This window comes from Haliotis rufescens, unplaced genomic scaffold (assembly GCF_023055435.1).
Source record: "Haliotis rufescens isolate VD_foot unplaced genomic scaffold, xgHalRufe1.0.p SCAF_7, whole genome shotgun sequence".
Classification (NCBI taxonomy): Eukaryota; Metazoa; Mollusca; class Gastropoda; order Lepetellida; family Haliotidae; genus Haliotis; species Haliotis rufescens.
In genome coordinates this window covers 21808802-21826399 of record NW_025964361.1, presented here as the reverse complement: position 1 = coordinate 21826399, position 17598 = coordinate 21808802, and the positions used below count along the sequence as shown (strand labels likewise).

Here is a 17598-nt window from a genome sequence, read left to right as displayed (position 1 = left end):
TGATATTGAACTCGTGGGGTATCGCCTGACCTACATGTGCATGCTCTGGCAAGTGCCTTTTGCCGTGTATATAACTATTCACCGTATTACTGGATGTAAGGTTGTTCTGTGACATGTTTGTTTTCTGTTTTGTTTGTTTGTTTGTTTAACGCCGCACTCAGCAATAGTCAAGGAATATGACGGCGGTCTTAAATAATCGTGTCAGGACCATTCCGTGATGATAACATTTCTTCATAACTTTGATGTTTAGCAGAACATGGCAGACAAGTGACCTTTCAAAATGCCGTATATTTTAATTATGAGCACTCAAATAATCTTATAGTCTTAAATAATCAGTCTGGACCATTCAATCCAGCGATTGACATCATGAGCATCGATCCACGCAATTGCGATACGATGACGAGCATCAACCAAGTAAGCGAGCCTGACCTTCAGATCCCGTCAGTCGCCTCTTACGTCAAGCATCGTCGCCTCTTTCGGCAAGCATGGGTTGCTGAAGATCTTCACACGTATCGTGTCTATAGAAACACAATCTTGTTCTTTACGTCTTTAAGACCTAATATCTAAAATTAATCATCAAGTTCAAATTTGTGACGTCATCGTTGTTTTTTTTCATAATCCCCCTTGTAGGCCTTTCCCTTTCCATATATACTGGTGCAAGGTTATGTATGCGTTGCGTCATGTCTATGGTGTGTAGAGACGGCGGCCAACAGGCGTATGCGTGAATCACCATCCATGGCAACCCATCAGACTCCCACTTAGACACCCTCAGACTCACATCTAGCCACCCACCCAGACTCCAACCTAAACTCCCACCTAGCTTCCTGCCCCAGCTGCTCACAGAATCCAAGCAACTACTCATCCAGATTCCCACCTAGACATCCCCCACGACACCCCCCCTAAACTCTCACCTAGCCACACACCCGACTCCCACCTAGGCACCCCAGAGTCACTCACCCAGACTCCCACCTAGACGCCCCAGACCCACTCCCTACTCCCACCTAGACGCCCCCAGACCCACTCCCTACTCCCACCTAGACGCCCTCAGACCCATCCCCTACTCCCACCTAGACGTCCCCAGACCCATCCCCTACTCCCACCTAGACGTCCCCAGACCCATTCCCTACTCCCACCTAGACGCCCCAGACCCACTCCCTACTCCCACCTAGACGCCCTCAGACCCATCCCCTACTCCCACCTAGACGCCCCTAGACCCATCCCCTACTCCCACCTAGACGCCCCCTGACCCATCCCCTACTCCCACCTAGACGCCCCTAGACCCATCCCCTACTCCCACCTAGACGCCCCCAGACCCATCCCCTACTTCCACCTAGACGTCCCCAGACCCATCCCCTACTCCCACCTAGACGCCCCTAGACCCATCCCCTACTCCCACCTAGACCCCCTAGACCCATCCCCTACTCCCACCTAGACGCCCCTAGACCCATCCCCTACTCCCACCTAGACGCCCCCTGACCCACCTCCTACTCCCACCTAGACGCCCCCAGACCCACTCCCTACTCCCACCTAGACGCCCCCAGACCCATCCCCTACTCCCACCTAGACGTCCCCAGACCCATCCCCTACTCCCACCTAGACGCCCCAGACCCATCCCCTACTCCCACCTAGACGCCCCCAGACCCACTCCCTACTCCCACCTAGACGCACCTTAACCCACCCCCTACTCCCACCTAGACGTCCCCAGACCCATCCCCTACTCCCACCTAGACGCCCCCAGACCCACTCCCTACTCCCACCTAGACGCACCTTAACCCACCCCCTAATCCCACCTAGACGCCCTCAGACTTCATCCCAGCCACCCACCAACATTCCACCGTATAGCCCATCCTCCCATCTACGCAAACATCACCCCACCTATCCAGCCATCGAGGTCCAGACACCACACATACCCTAGCTGCTGCCTAAAACAAAGTTTAACAAACACTTACTCGGGAGCTAGCTGACCCAGGGAAACTAATCTCCGCGAAGGTGTCAACTGCATGCTGACAGCCAATGTTTTATTTCTTAAATCCCCGGGAGAACCGTAATTTACAACAGGAGAATATAGTCTTCCTAAATTAAGTGACCCGTAATTCCAGCGTACAGAACAGCAATTGTAAGTAGGCTATGATTAACTAGCAAACCCATCGCTATTGTCAGCAACAACTACCCGTAAACATCCCACACCCCAAACAAACTCTTGCCACACCGCATGACCAGACGTCTTTGTTAAAGCTACGCGTCAAGGGTAAATTGCCTCTTCAATACCTGTCCAGTTTAAAGACCCAATCTGCTACATCAAAACGCTTTTATCGCAGTCAACCCTTTCTTCTTTGGGTAGGACCAGATTAACTAGTTTGCCTCTGCATGTTTGCATCCTTTTCTGTTTAGTTGAAGATTGAGACAAATAAGGTATTGTTTTCAAGTTCTGTTTCCTATCGTCTTTTTAAGTCGGAGTTACGCGTCTATGGCCAGTTGTTGCCCGTGTTAAGGATGTTAGAATAATGGCTGTTGGTTACACGCCTGGGGTTTCGTTGTCTTTTAACACTTCTCGCGAAAAGGCGACAGTAATAGATGAGTTCGAGCTGGAGATGCGACAGTCCTTGCTTGACAAACCGCCCTTTAAATTGCTTCGCGCATGCTGATGTAATTGTAAGGAAATAAGCTTCGACTGCCTTGCTCACCAGAATCTTACTGCGAGTTTTTTGTCTGTTTCATCCCTCCAGCCCAGTTCTCAGCTTATATTTAATTGATGAATATAATCTGGCGAAGATACCGTCCCCTTCGCTTACTGGAAATAGCTCCCGGGCGGAGAACGGGTATTGGGAAAAGTCTTCAAATATTGAAGAAGTATTTATATTTAACATTTCGCCCTGAACTGCTACGAAGGTAATAAATGCTTTTTAGGATGCCTATGAAATCATTTATTCGATTTTATTTTAGCCTCGGGTTTTAGAAATAAAGCATACTGCGTGAACTTTTATCAGCTCGGTACCGAGAACAAGTGCTGTAGAATATGTGCACATTCTGAACAGCTACGCCTTAAATGCACGCGCATTAAATACATTGTATACTCGCTCGTGAGGTTTCATTTGAACGCAACAATGATAGAGCATGGTCGTATAGGTTCGGCAATAGTTACTTTGAAATAAAAAAACGAGGTGTATTTAATCAACCTTGTGTTGTTGTTTTTATTTCCAAGTAACTGGTGTCGAGCTAGTTCATCTAGAAAAACTGCACAACGGGCAGATTAAAAGTCGAGTTTTTCAGAACAAAACAAAGGATCTGAAATGTTCACTTCAAGGCTCTGGACACTGAAGCGCCCACATAGCAAACAAGACCGTGCATGTGTCGGACAGTGCGCACTCAGACGGAAGTCCGCGAACCAGGGCTGGTGATTATGGCTCAGTACTAGCAGATACCTAGAGATGAGAGGAAATTATTTATGGTTCATTTCCGTTCTCCCCGTAAAACAATTCTGGCTTACAGGAGGCTTAGATATTGCATGTATTATCTGATTTTAATTACTGAGTTCAGCAGTGAGAGTTGGTGTGCGAGAGATTTGTTTAGGCTGCAGATTTCAGCAATAGTTCAACAATATCCCGGCGACTCATCAATAGTCGAAAGTGTAACCACGTCCACTCGGGGTACTCTCCCAGCCATTGTGACCCTTTCATCTACATTTCATCAGGGGGTTAACTATACCAAAATCTGGTACCTTTGTGTATTTTGGAGACAAAATCAAATCAGAGGACGGCTAGGCGTAAGGGCAGAGCGTTTGATTATCACGCAGAAGTCCTGGTTTGATTCTCGGTGCATGCAATGTCCTTGTGGACCGGACTGAAACAGACGTAAATCAATGAAACCCTAATAACACCTTTAAAGGCACCACGTGAGGATGCTGGGTCAGAATGGGTCCTCAACCCCAATATGCGCCATGATCCGACTTTAAACGGGGATCGGTTGGTCAATATGTGATTGCACCTAGATCAGATACACCTACAAGGCAGCCAGTTGCGTCCCTTGGGCACGCCAGAAACCTATGATTGTGGGCTCGAATCCCGGTTCGCCCCTATTATGTTTCTAGGTTTGTCAGCACCATACCCATGGGTTTCACCGAAGTGGTAAACGTCTGAGACTTGCATCACTTCGGGCTTTCCCCCCACATTAAGCTGACATGCTGTGATATCAGTTAAAAGCGGCTCACTCATTACAAGGGAGCCAGCTCTTTGGCGTAAAATATTTCCTTCTCTCATTAAAGAAACAGTGATAATTCCAAAATATTCCATCATCATGGATACAGACAAAGCAAGAAAACCGCAGTTAATAATGCCTATTTAAGTAATGGATTTGCCGGGGTCTTTGTTTTATTCGGTCTCGACGGTAGCGGCTGAAAGATTGATGGTCCAGCGTAAGGCAATATTCCCTTACTCATTTTTTGTTCCATGACTTCTTCGAGAATTCATTTATTGTGGCGTCCCTAAGCTATAGACTGGGACTGACACTGCCATATATAACCTGTCTGTCCCGGTGCTTCACATCCAAAGGTTTTCTTCTTGAGGTGGTGGGGTAACCTAGTGATTAAAGTGTTCGTTCGTCACGCTGAAGACCCGGGTTCGATTCTCCACATGGGCACAATGTATGAAGCCAATATCCGGTGTCCCCCACCGCGATATTGCAGGAATCTTGCTTAAAGCGGCGTAAAACAACACTCACTCACTGTTTGGGTATTCCAGAACTTCCTCCTTCATACAATGGGAACATGCTAATCCACACGATGAAATCCGATCACTAATATAAATATGTGAATAATAATAATGATTATGATAATTATAATCAATACACAAATAAAGCTAATAATGTTCTCCAATATTGCGTTGTTCCACTTTTGATGTTGAGGATGATAATTATACTTATGGATAGTTCAAGTATCACTAATTTTGTCAATGAGGAACAATAATAAACAAATGGTAATTCAAGTACATGTAGCAATAGTTTGTTATCTCGTTTACATGATGGCGAAAACAACGACGACGATGATGACGAGGGCGACGATAATGATGATGATTATGATCATTATGAAAATTTTAGAAAAAGATTTCGAAAATAAAATATCTCCTTCCAGAAAGAAGACTTGCTTCATCATCGCCATCTGAGGAAGTCGAGTTGAGGCAAGCGACATGTGAGAGCTAGTGCTGATCCAATATCCTACGTTTCAGATTAAAGGTAACACTTCCACATCAAACAAGGTCCGCAGAGATTGCTTTTTAGTTCGTTTCGTACTCCAAAATACGTTAATGTCCGATCGTATTATTAATTAAAATGTGGATATTTCTCAGGAAAGACGTTTACTTCATTTTTCCGAATTGTAAGAAGGGGTTGTGGCCTCAATTACTTCAAAGTGAGATATTCTGGGAATATTCAACTGTCAAATTAACTCACGTTTTTTTTTAAACAAACATGGACAGTTTCAAAATCGGCCAGTGGGTTAATATCCAACAATATGTCAACCACCCGACATGAACCACATTCCATTATTGTATTACTCGTACCTTAACATGATTTACGGTACTGGTACAAATCTGGATGTTCTTTGTCAACAGACAAAACTAAATATGGCTAGAGTATGTAAAACGCGTCTATGGTACATTTTAGACATTATTGAAAGGACAAATGTAGTTTTGAGTGGATATAATGTGGTTTTGTGCCAGTTTAAACGAATGTCCGGTGCAGTTTGTATTATTGGTAAAAATGGTTTCAATTTTGGAACAAAAAGAACATACATCATGGCTGTTTGGAAATAGCACTACTTGGGAGTATACTCAGGGGAGTACGGTTTATGACGTCATATAAGCAGTGAACGACAGATGTACACCGTGAATCGGGATAGGTACATAAAAGGCAGTTTTCAGCTTCATGGCATGAAGGTTTCAACTAACAGAAAGTTTAAACAGAGTTTCATGCCCAGTGAAGACGATCTGATCGATAATCGGGATCTATATTGTAATAAAACGGGTCTAACTTCGCGATGTAAATCACATCACGTTGGCACCTAGATTGAAAACTTTGAAAAAAAGATCTGTTAACGCTAAGTTGACTGTACACATGATTTGCAAATCCTGCAATCGGCCGAAATCTGGACGGCAGTTTACGAACCGGATGTTGATTTCGTAACGCAATTTTGGACTATGCATAGACTCGTTAGTCCAGCCAAAATATAACTCCATAATTCCTGCCTAGTTCGGCAAGGGTGGACACTCGACTATTATAGTCAGTTAACTCCCTTGCCCCTGGAAGATGGTCGTCATAGGCGACTAACGGGATCGGGTGGTCAGGGTGGTTGATGCATTTCATCGTATCCCAATGCTCATTATGTCAACCACGAGATTGCCTGATCCAGACTCGATTATTTACAGACTGTCGTCATATAGATGGACTATTGCTGAGTGCGGCGTTAAACAACAAACAAACAAACAAACATGGGTCGTGTAAGGGGCGACAAACGGGATCGGGTGGTCAGGCTCGCTGACATGGTTGATGCATATCGTCGTATCCCAATTGCATGAATCGATGTTCATGATATAAATCACTGAATTGTTGACAGACACCGTCATATAGCTGGAATATTGCTGAGTGCGGCGTTTAACAACAAACAAACAAACTTGGGTACTCAATCGCCCTGTGCCTAGAAGTAATACATATATGAGAAGAATGTGTTCATTTGTTTGGGGAATCCAGTGGATCAAGCTTTCGGTTGTCACGCCACAGCCCTGTTCGATTTCCCATACTGGTTTCATGAGTGAAGTATTTGTACGCTGAGATTCCCTCTGTGGTGTGGTGGTAGAGCGTCTGCCCTGAGAGCGAAAGATCAGTGGTTCGATCCGCGGTCGCGTCATACGAAAAGACGTTAAAAGATGGTGCTTGCTGTTACCCTGCCTGACGCTTGGCTTTAATGAGGGCATGCGCGGGGTCAGTATACTGTGTCTGAGTGGGGTATTCATGTTAAACTGCGGCATGGTATCTCAGTGGGCTTGCACTATAAAATCGGCATTAGTCCGGACTAGTACAAGCACGCACACACACACACACACACACACACACACACACACACACACACACACACACGCGAACACGCACGCACGCACGCACACACTTGAGCGGGCCAATCCACCCCCATGCCACAACCAGCATTTCAGTCTGAAACTGCTACATGTACTATGAGACCCGGCTCACTGGATTCGTTATGCGATATAACTACTGTGTATTTTAAATTGTCTCAGATTCCTGATTATATCTGCTAAAAATACTCAGATCAATACGAATCAGTTGTCGATTTCTGTGTGTGAAATCTGTAGAAGGCTTACATTTGGATTCCTGTCTTGTGTCGAGTCTTATGTTTTTCTGTCTGCAATCAGAAGTCTGGTGTCTGTAATTTTGAGTCGGAAGTCGGATTTTGTGTCTCTGGATTAGTGTCTCTTAAATGAGGATCCTGACGTCATGTCTCAGGGGTCTGGATTCTGAGACTGGAGTTTGGTGTTTAGAATCTGGTATATGGAGCCTGGTCGGAGAGATGTGTGTGTGTGTGTGTGGGGGGGGGGGGGGGGGGGGGGGGGGGAGAGGGAGGAAGCAGAGAGAGAGAGAGAGAGAGAGAGATGTGTGTGTGGGGGGGAGAGGGAGGAAGCAGAGAGAGAGAGAGAGAGAGAGATGTGTGTGTGGGGGGGGGAGAGGGAGGAAGCAGAGAGAGAGAGAGAGAGAGATGTGTGTGGGGGGGAGAGGGAGGAAGCAGAGAGAGAGAGAGAGATGTGTGGGGGGGAGAGGGAGGAAGCAGAGAGAGAGAGAGAAAGAGAGAGATGTGTGTGGGGGGGGGAGGGAGGAAGCAGAGAGAGAGAGAGAGAGATGTGTGGGGGGGGGAGGAAGCAGAGAGAGAGAGAGATGTGTGGGGGGGAGGGAGGAAGCAGAGAGAGAGAGAGGAAGGGAGGGAGAGGGAGAGGAAACAAAGAGAGAGAGAGAGTAACGGCGAGAGTGAATCAATATAACGTGATGACAAGATGATAGACAGACACTGGTGAACAATGATGGAGAAAAGTGAAAAGTGGGGATGGTTACATTTAAAAAACTCAGTCCAAAGAGGTAGAAACTTAACAATATACGGTACACCTTTCCGAGTAACTTAGACAATAATAACGGTACACCTTTCCGAGTGTGTGTCGCAAGAACATCTCATACACTTCCTTGTAAATTAAATGTCAGCCAAGCTGTTACATAATACAACCGCTTAAGCTGGACGGGATAATTGGTCATATTTGCCGACAGGTGCGCTCAGCAACGTAATTGTGCGTTTTTAGCCTGTTCGCGTTCCATACGCATGACAGCGATAAACTGAAAACAAATATGACGCTTCGAGACCACCTTAAGCTGTTATCGGCTGTCTTGCCGTTGCATAACTCCCCACGCCATGAAATTGAAAGGCGTAGCAGAGGGATACTGCACTATGACACATAATGATTGTTCGGAGTTTTAATTGTCTGCTGAAATCCGATACAACGTTTAGCCGCATAAATCGAACGAAAGTGGGCTTGGGTCAGAAGAATATTGTACATGGTAGTAAACAGCCTATTAACGACATCTGACAATATCTCCTGCGCGCATCCCATGAAATGTGCAAAATCTAGCTTGACACGGCGTTATGTTACGCAAGACAATCAAACAGAGGCTTGGGTCGTAAAACTATCACTTCGTCCGTTGCGCATCCACGGGCAAAACTAGTTCCTCTTGGGTCTATAAATATAGTCCTCCAATGCACTTTATGAAGCCTTCTAATCCATTTTTCCAACTTCAGTTCGTTTAAAATTGGGTTTTAGGGAACTATTGGTTTGGAATGTTTCACTTCTTTCCGGCCATATAATATTTAAGTTGAGGTCAAAGCTTTGAAAGAGACAATATCTGTTACTTGATTAAAACACCCCAGCTGACTACAAATTTAACGAACATAACTAAATCCGAACGGTTTGTTCCTGTTTAAAGTCGTGTTGATTTAGAACGCTGGTAACACAATCTGTTCAAACCAGAAACTAATTTCACAAAAGCACGACAAATGCCTTCGAATTACATAATTATAATTTCAATTTTACGATTAAATGAATCTGCAGTCGTTGTGTGTGTCAACGATACTGTTGATCATCTGAAAATAATTATTTATATATTTTTATAAGAAATGTCCAATTAAAATGCTGCATCAAAATTTAAAAATTGTATAACTCTGTAAAGCAACATCAAATTATTTCCTTATCTCTGCTTAGAAATGTACTCATTATTTTATCACGATCAGACACGAGCTATTTAATACCTATTTTTCATACAACAGCTGGCCAAAATTCATAAGTCCATAAGAAACACCCGACAGACGTGGATACAACCACTGAGGTGCAAATCAATGACTGATATTTCACCAGTAATATATTATTAATATTTATCGGGATAGGATATCAAATCTTAGGAAAACAAGAAGGCTGTTATTTCAGAATAAACCAAGTTCTCCAGTCTCACATTAAAAGACAAATAATTAATTTGTTGTAGTTTCACTTTTTTGTAAGGACTATGTCCTTATTGTCAATCCACGTGATCATATAGTCCATACCTAGTGTCTGTACGTCGTTTATAACGACCATGGGCGTCATTACAAGCAATGGCAAACACTATGACTGAAGCTGGTTGGGTAGGGTCGCGTGCCACTCTGCAGTCAGTGTTCCTTGTTTGGTTTAGGATACTGAAAGTTTCAAAGTGTCAGGTTCAGCGGCAGTTCAGTAACAAGAACAACTCCGCCTACACCACCACTACTACTACTACTACTACTACTACTACCACTACTTCTATTACGTCTACTACTATTCTACTTCTACTACTATCACCACAATCACATCTACTTCTACTGCTTCTACTACTACTACTATCACCACAATCACATCTACTTCTACTGCTTCTACTACTACTACTACTACTACTACCACTACTTCTATTACGTCTACTACTATTCTACTTCTACTACTATCACCACAAGCACATCTACTTCTACTACTATTCTACTTCTACTACTATCACCACAAGCACATCTACTTCTACTGCTTCTACTACTACTACTACTACTACCACCACTACCACTACTTCTATTACGTCTACTACTATTCTACTTCAACTACTATCACCTCAATCACATCTACGTCTACTGCTTCTACTACTACTTCTGCTACTACTATTTCTACTACTCCTAGTTCTACGTCAACTATTAATACTATGTTTACAACAACTACTACTACTATCATCACCACAACCACCACTACTACTACTGCTATTATCACCAACACCAATACTATTGCCACCACCGCCACTACTACTACTACAACTTTTGCTACTACTACTACTACTACTATTACTACTTCAAATACTACTACAGTCACCACCATCACTACAACTACTACTACTACTACTACTATGTTTACAACTACAACTGTCCATCTACTCAAGTAGTACTCTCACGTCTACCAATACTGCTTGGGCTACTAGTAGCCCTGTCTCTCGCCGTACTGGTGATGATGCTGGCAATTTGACACGGTCACAAACACATCAACTGCCTCTACTACACCAACAACGTGCAGCGTGACCCCAGCCGCCGGTGTTCTGGTTACCATGGTAATCGAATCATTGCATTAGCCAACTATTTAGGTCATAGCACTGCCACACAATATGTATGCACGAATACGTAATTATTCACAGTTACAAAGACAATTTGAAAATATACCATTGTCTGTAAATTCAAAATGACATATTAACTATTAAGAAATGAAACATTGACAGGAGCCACGTGAGTTTATTGTAATTCAAGAATTCATACATATGTGTAACGGTTATATATGTATCAATAATTCATGTACAGGAAAGCATCTGAAGAGACGCAGGTGCTTCTTGCATCAGACATAAGGGCAGAAGCAGACAAGCATACATCCGCATCAATTCAATTAGTTTCTAAACCCTATATGCAAAGCGCATATATGTTAACAGTTGATAAAGGAATTGCACGTTTAAACAGGTTTTACCTCGTAATGTTTTAAAGTATTCCATCTGCATATGGTAATAGGGATGTGCATGAAACTAATTTCAATTACTTGTCATTGTAATGGTGTTTGATGTCCTGCATTTACATATATATGTTCTAGCAAGAGGGTCTCCTTTGTCTGCCGTACGTCAATACACGTTTTATAATCCAATGTAACTACACATTTGAAAGAAACGTATCTTATTTGTTAATTGCTTACTTTGTACTTTGAGTGTCTGTCGGAATAATATCTTAAAGTTTCGGCCGAATCAATGGAAAACGTTTCCTATTTCAAACACAATATTGTTATTTACAAATATGTATCTGTTTGGCTGAAATAATCGATCTTGCTACGTTCAAGGAAATCTGTCAGTCAGGCGCGCAGTAATTTGATTTTGACAAAAAGTGTTTGACAACAAGGTGTTTGTTTGTTTGACATAAATATGAGCATAGGGGGGTGGTCACTGGAGTGGTTTCGTAACATGAGCTTTGATTTCCTCCTTAGAAAGCACACTGTTGGGTGAATGGTGGCAGTTGAATGAATTACTATTTTGAACATTTGGTTTTTTTTCACAGCGTCATAAGACGTGTCAGTGTCAGTCTGATTTCCTGGTCACCAAACTTGCAGGGGTTCACACTGTGGGTTAAATCCAGCTTGTCCACTGGTCATTTCAGGTCAGTACCATAACTAGACTGGCGCGAAGTGAACATTCCTTCCGGACATGTAAAATGAAATAGCGAATACTAGTATATCTAGAGCCAAAACTAGTATATCTAGAGCCAATACTAGTATATCTAGAGCCAATACTAGTATATCTAGAACCAATACTAGTATATCTAGAGCCAATACTAGTATATCTAGAGCCAATACTAGTATATCTAGAACCAATACTAGTATATCTAGAGCCAATACTAGTATATCTAGAGCCAATACTAGTATATCTAGAGCCAATACTAGTATATCTAGAACCAATACTAGTATATCTAGAGCCAATACTAGTATATCTAGAGCCAATACTAGTATATCTAGAGCCAATACTAGTATATCTAGAACCAATACTAGTATATCTAGAGCCAATACTAGTATATCTAGAGCCAATACTAGTATATCTAGAGCCAATACTAGTATATCTAGAACCAATACTAGTATATCTAGAGCCAATACTAGTATATCTAGAACCAATACTAGTATATCTAGAACCAATACTAGTATATCTAGAGCCAATACTAGTATATCTAGAACCAATACTAGTATATCTAGAACCAATACTAGTATATCTAGAGCCAATACTCGTATATCTAGAACCAATACTAGTATATCTAGAACCAATACTAGTATATCTAGAGCCAATACTAGTATATCTAGAGCCAATACTAGTATATCTAGAGCCAATACTAGTATATCTAGAACCAATACTAGTATATCTAGAGCCAATACTAGTATATCTAGAGCAAATACTAGTATATCTAGAACCAATACTCGTATATCTAGAACCAATACTAGTATATCTAGAGCCAATACTATTATATCTAGAACTAATACCAGTATATCTAGAGCCAATACTGGTATATCTAGAGCCAATACTAGTATATCTAGAACCAATACTATACCCCCATTACCCATACCTCCACCACCCCACCCCACCCCCCCCCCCACCCCCCCCTGCATCATACATGTCCACCCACAACCCTATCCCTCTCCATCCCCACTCCCCATACTCCCCCCCTTGCATCATACATGTCCACCCACAGCCCTATCCCTCTCCACCCCCATTCCCCATACACCCCCCAGCCCCCCCTGCATCATACATGTCCACCCACAGCCCTATCCCTATCCATACCCATTCCCCATACCCCCTCCCCCTTGCATCATACATGTCCACCCACAGCCCTATCCCTCTCCACCCCCATTCCCCATACCCCCCCCCCCCCTTGCATCATACATGTCCACCCACAGCCCTATCCCTCTCCATCCCCATTCCCCATACCCCCTCCCCCTTGCATCATACATGTCCACCCACAGCCCTATCCCTCTCCATACCCACCCACCCCCCCCCCCCCCCTTGCATCATACATGTTCACCCACAGCCCTATCCCTATCCATACCCATTCCCCATACCCCCTCCCCCCTTGCATCATACATGTCCGCCCACAGCCCTATCCCTCTCCACTCCCATTCCCCATACTCCCCCCCACCTTGCATCATACATGTCCACCCACAGCCCTATCCCTATCCATACCCCATACCCCCCCCCCCCCCTTGCATCATACCTGTCCACCCACAGCCCTATCCCTCTCCATACCCATACCCCATCCCCCCCCCCCCCCCCCTTGCATCATACATGTCCACCCACAGCCCTATCCCTCTCCATACCCATTCCCCATAACACCCCCCCCCCCCCCCCCCATACCCCCTTGCATCATACATGTCCACCCACAGCCCTATCCCATTGCTCACTGCTTACTGCAGCGTAAAAGCCAGATTCGCCGCTCACTCACTCGAGTACGTCGACGTTTTTATCGGTATCTATATCACAACATAAGGAATAGAGTTTATGGATGTCAACTTCTTCATTATAAGGAAAAGAGAACGTTCGGGGTATATGCTTACTCATATCAGGTGATGGTTATCACTTCCAAATGCTTTTCCATGACTATACTACATCATGGGTCTGTGTTACTCCTAAGCAACGGTTTCGTACCCGCAGTCGATACCCGCATCAATACATTAAACATAGCAATTCAATAAAACATATGGAAGCGAGAGACAGTAGTGTCCTATCATTCCGCCATCATTGAGAAACATCACGATGTCTGGAACTATGAACACAAAGCAGACCTTGACGGCGAGAGGTTGTCACCTCTTTGAGAGACAAAACAGAACAGCAAGATCCATATTCAAACGAAATCAGAAGTACATCGGGTCGGACAAGGCTTCTTGAAAGCATCGCTCCAATCTCTCCCAAGACGAGACACTTCAAAGATCGAAAACAAAGGAGATACGGTTTCCTGTTTTGAATTGAAACACCATCGAATAATCAATGGTTAGTTTGCGAGGACGAACATGCGGCGATCTCCTTTAAGAATGAAGCCATTGGAATAATCCATGCAATGTATTGATGACTTCATCACGACTAACACAATACCGCAGCGTCGGTGCTGACCCTGCTAAATGGCTTGTAATCAGCGGGACCAATTTTTAGCATGATATGGCATTTAGTTCCCGGATTAAACTCCCACCAGGTGAAGACGCCGTTGTGGAGTACAGCGCATGAGTATAGCTGGCGGATCTTTAAAGTCGTGCATCCAGACGGAAAGTGATTGAATTTGTGATTAAAACTATTGTTATTTTTTTCTATAGGGAAGCGGTAGAAATAGATTGAAATGTCCAAATGCCACGATACATTTGAGGCAGGACTGGACTTGCCACATAACAGCTTAAGTTGGCTGTTTTTGAAAGCAATATCGCACCTGAAGCTGGTAACGAACTTTTCACACATGGTTGTGATACTGAATGACTTGTTATAATGGTCATGTTTACATGTTTTTAACGAATGTTTGAGAACTCTAATGAATTCCCCAAATGATATGTCCATGCTTCGGTTGGGACAGACGGCGAGGTAATTAATTATAGTGTCCCTTTGTTGTATAATGGGGCCGTGTTTAGTGGAGACGAATCACACGTTCACAAAAACGTCCAAAAATACTCCAGATAAAATATCCATAAAAGTCTGAAAATATTATTGTCTGTGCCATAAACGAGACTGAGATAGTATTTAATGTGTAACCTCGGTGATCGCTATTGAGAACGAATTAGGAAGTGGTTACCATAACATTAATGTGACTATTATGATTTCCGAGTTCAACAGCGACATTCCCGTGCTCGTAGGTTTCACATAAATGTGTTCGTCCAAGACCTGCTTCGCTCCGGGATGTCTCCTCACATGATGCTAACATTTGCAGGGCGATTGATCAAGTGCGTTGAAATAGAATGTAGATTACACATGGCAACTGACCCGTGAAGATCCGGGGTAGAATAGGTCTTCAGCAACCCATGCTTGCCCTAAAAGGCGACTATGCTTGTCGTAAAGGGCGACTAACGGGATCGGGTGGTCAGGCTCGCTGACTTGGTTGATACATGTCATCGTATCTCAACTGCGTGGGCCGATGCTCATGATGTCAATCACTGGCTTGTCTGGTCCAGACTCGATTATTTACAGACATATAGCTGGAATATTGCTGAGTGCGGCATAAAACAACAAAAAACAAACAAAACACATGGCAATTCATACATATTCATCTTCTCTGTCTACACTAATAACAAAGGCAACATAAGCAGAATGCACTTATCAAAACAGTATAAAATTGATCTATATGTACACCCAATCAGCAAAGATTATTGAAACAAGTGTCTTGTCAGCCTGTCAAACAAACTAGAAGCAGGTTGTGCGTATTGAAAATGATCACTTCGTCACCCTTAACGGTGATTTTACCCGAGTCGGTTGTGTTATAGCTTTAAATTTAAATGTCATTACGATTTCGCGGTTTGTCGATCTATGAGGTCGACAACAAATATGTTATACATAGCCGTATGAACATGTTCTGTCGAACACGATAACATAACGTCCCCTTACTGTTATTATTATCTCGCCTCGACAATATATATATATATCATTTCTAGACGAGACTTTTTAATTATATACACACATATAAACCTCACATTTTTTTGGAAATTGCGTGAAAAGCGGTCAAATACATTACGTCTAGCTGACGGATTATGTTCCACACTAGTTCTCTGTTCGTGGTATGATTAATACTTAAGTGAATATCAGTTCCAACTGTCAGATTCTGATTACTAGGTTGTTTGCTGTTTATACACCATAGTCAGCCATATACCCGCTGTATTAAATCAGATTGTTTGTTGTTTAACGCCGCACTCAGTAATATTACAGCTCTATGACGGCGGCCTGTAAGTAGTCGAATCTGGACCAGACAATCCAATGATTGATATCATGACCATCGATCCCCGCAATCCCCATCAGTCGCCTTGTACGACGACAATGGTCGCCTTTTACGACAAGCATGGGTCGCCGAACACCTATTCTTACCCGGATATTCACGGGCTGATTCCATAATTGAGTCTGGGTCCGTCAGTGGCTTTTCGCATGGCCCATGTCCTACGCCATCCAGGTTCGATGACACACGGTCAGCCAAGTCACAGAGCAAGACCACCCGATCACTATTTTAGTTTTCTGTTACAACAATGGCGAGGTACTAGGGGTTGGTCCCTTCTCATAATCCCAGCCGGGGTGTTCTGTAGATTTATTGTTTAATGCACCTGTATAGAGTTTCCACACGTCAAATTGTAATAGTCATCTGGATGTTCCTTTCCTCTCGGAGCATAGTTGATTGTTCTTGCTAAAGATTTACTGAATGTCTTTGCAATCAACTCCTGATAACACGAATGAATGGTTCTATCGAATACGTGTGTAGTTCCTTGCAGGTGTAATGGTTCCGAACAGACTTTTATTGAGTTCGTTTCATCCAAAGTCGCGGAAGGACAGACAGATTCATGAGAAGGGTCATAAATAGAATAGATAAAACTTTCCTGATTAACTTCTTTATTCCAGTACACTATGTTCTACATAATACATACAATTCTAAATTTAATGAGCACAAAGGGACTTTGAAATATTTCGCTACTACCGAAATTTGATTATATATTATTTGTCTAAGCCGCAGTTCCATGTGCAGAGATGCGTTCTTTGGCTACGCCGGAAATCTATGATTGGGGGTTCGAATCCAAATTCGCTGTGAGGATGATTTGTCAGCACCTTTTCGGGGCGGGCATCTCCTCCCTGCATCACATTATGCTTTCCTCCCACATCTACCTGACATACCGTGATGTAACGGAAATAGTGTTCGTCACACCAAACGCACTCAGTCACTCACAGCGTTGCTGTGAATTATACATGTACATTCTATACAAATAAATATATAATGATTTTAAAGTGTACAAAGCAATACGTACATGCCTGTGATATCGATTGGCTGTTGGGAGTAGGCCTCCGGCTTGAACCTGCGTGACACAAAGATGCTGGGTTGGGGATCTAGATTGCGAATGCCTGGTTTCTTATGGCGATATCAGTCATTACGCTGTCCTATCATGAACAGCAATTAGTTCGGTAAAATCGAACTTCATTTCGATAATTAGATTAAATCGAACGTAGCACGCTGTTCGCTTGATAAGACGACACCTTTTGAACTTTATCCCGTGTATAAATAACTCCCCAAGTCGTGAGTGACATGCTTATCAGCGGGGTGTACATTTCACTTCATACCCTGTACATTTCACTCATCACATGCAGAGCTCAGCAGAAGAGCAGGTATGCATAACGTGTGTGGTGTTAAGTGGGGTGGGTTTGTGAGTGTACATAACGATGAATGTGAAACAGTTAAAACAATAAACTAATAACCATACAAATGTGCACCCATGTACCCCGATTTAG

The 17598-nt window shown here is 43.3% G+C and overlaps 1 protein-coding gene across 2 annotated transcripts in view; it reads left to right on the top strand.

The window, feature by feature from the left end:
* Positions 1-17598, top strand: part of LOC124139842 (protocadherin-9-like) — a 133982-nt gene that overhangs the window by 50879 nt on the left and 65505 nt on the right. For both annotated transcript variants that reach the window (XM_046507219.2, XM_046507216.2), the window contains exon 3: positions 5126-5226. The gene's annotated coding sequence lies outside the window, so the exon portion shown is untranslated. The remainder of the gene's footprint in view (positions 1-5125; positions 5227-17598) is intronic.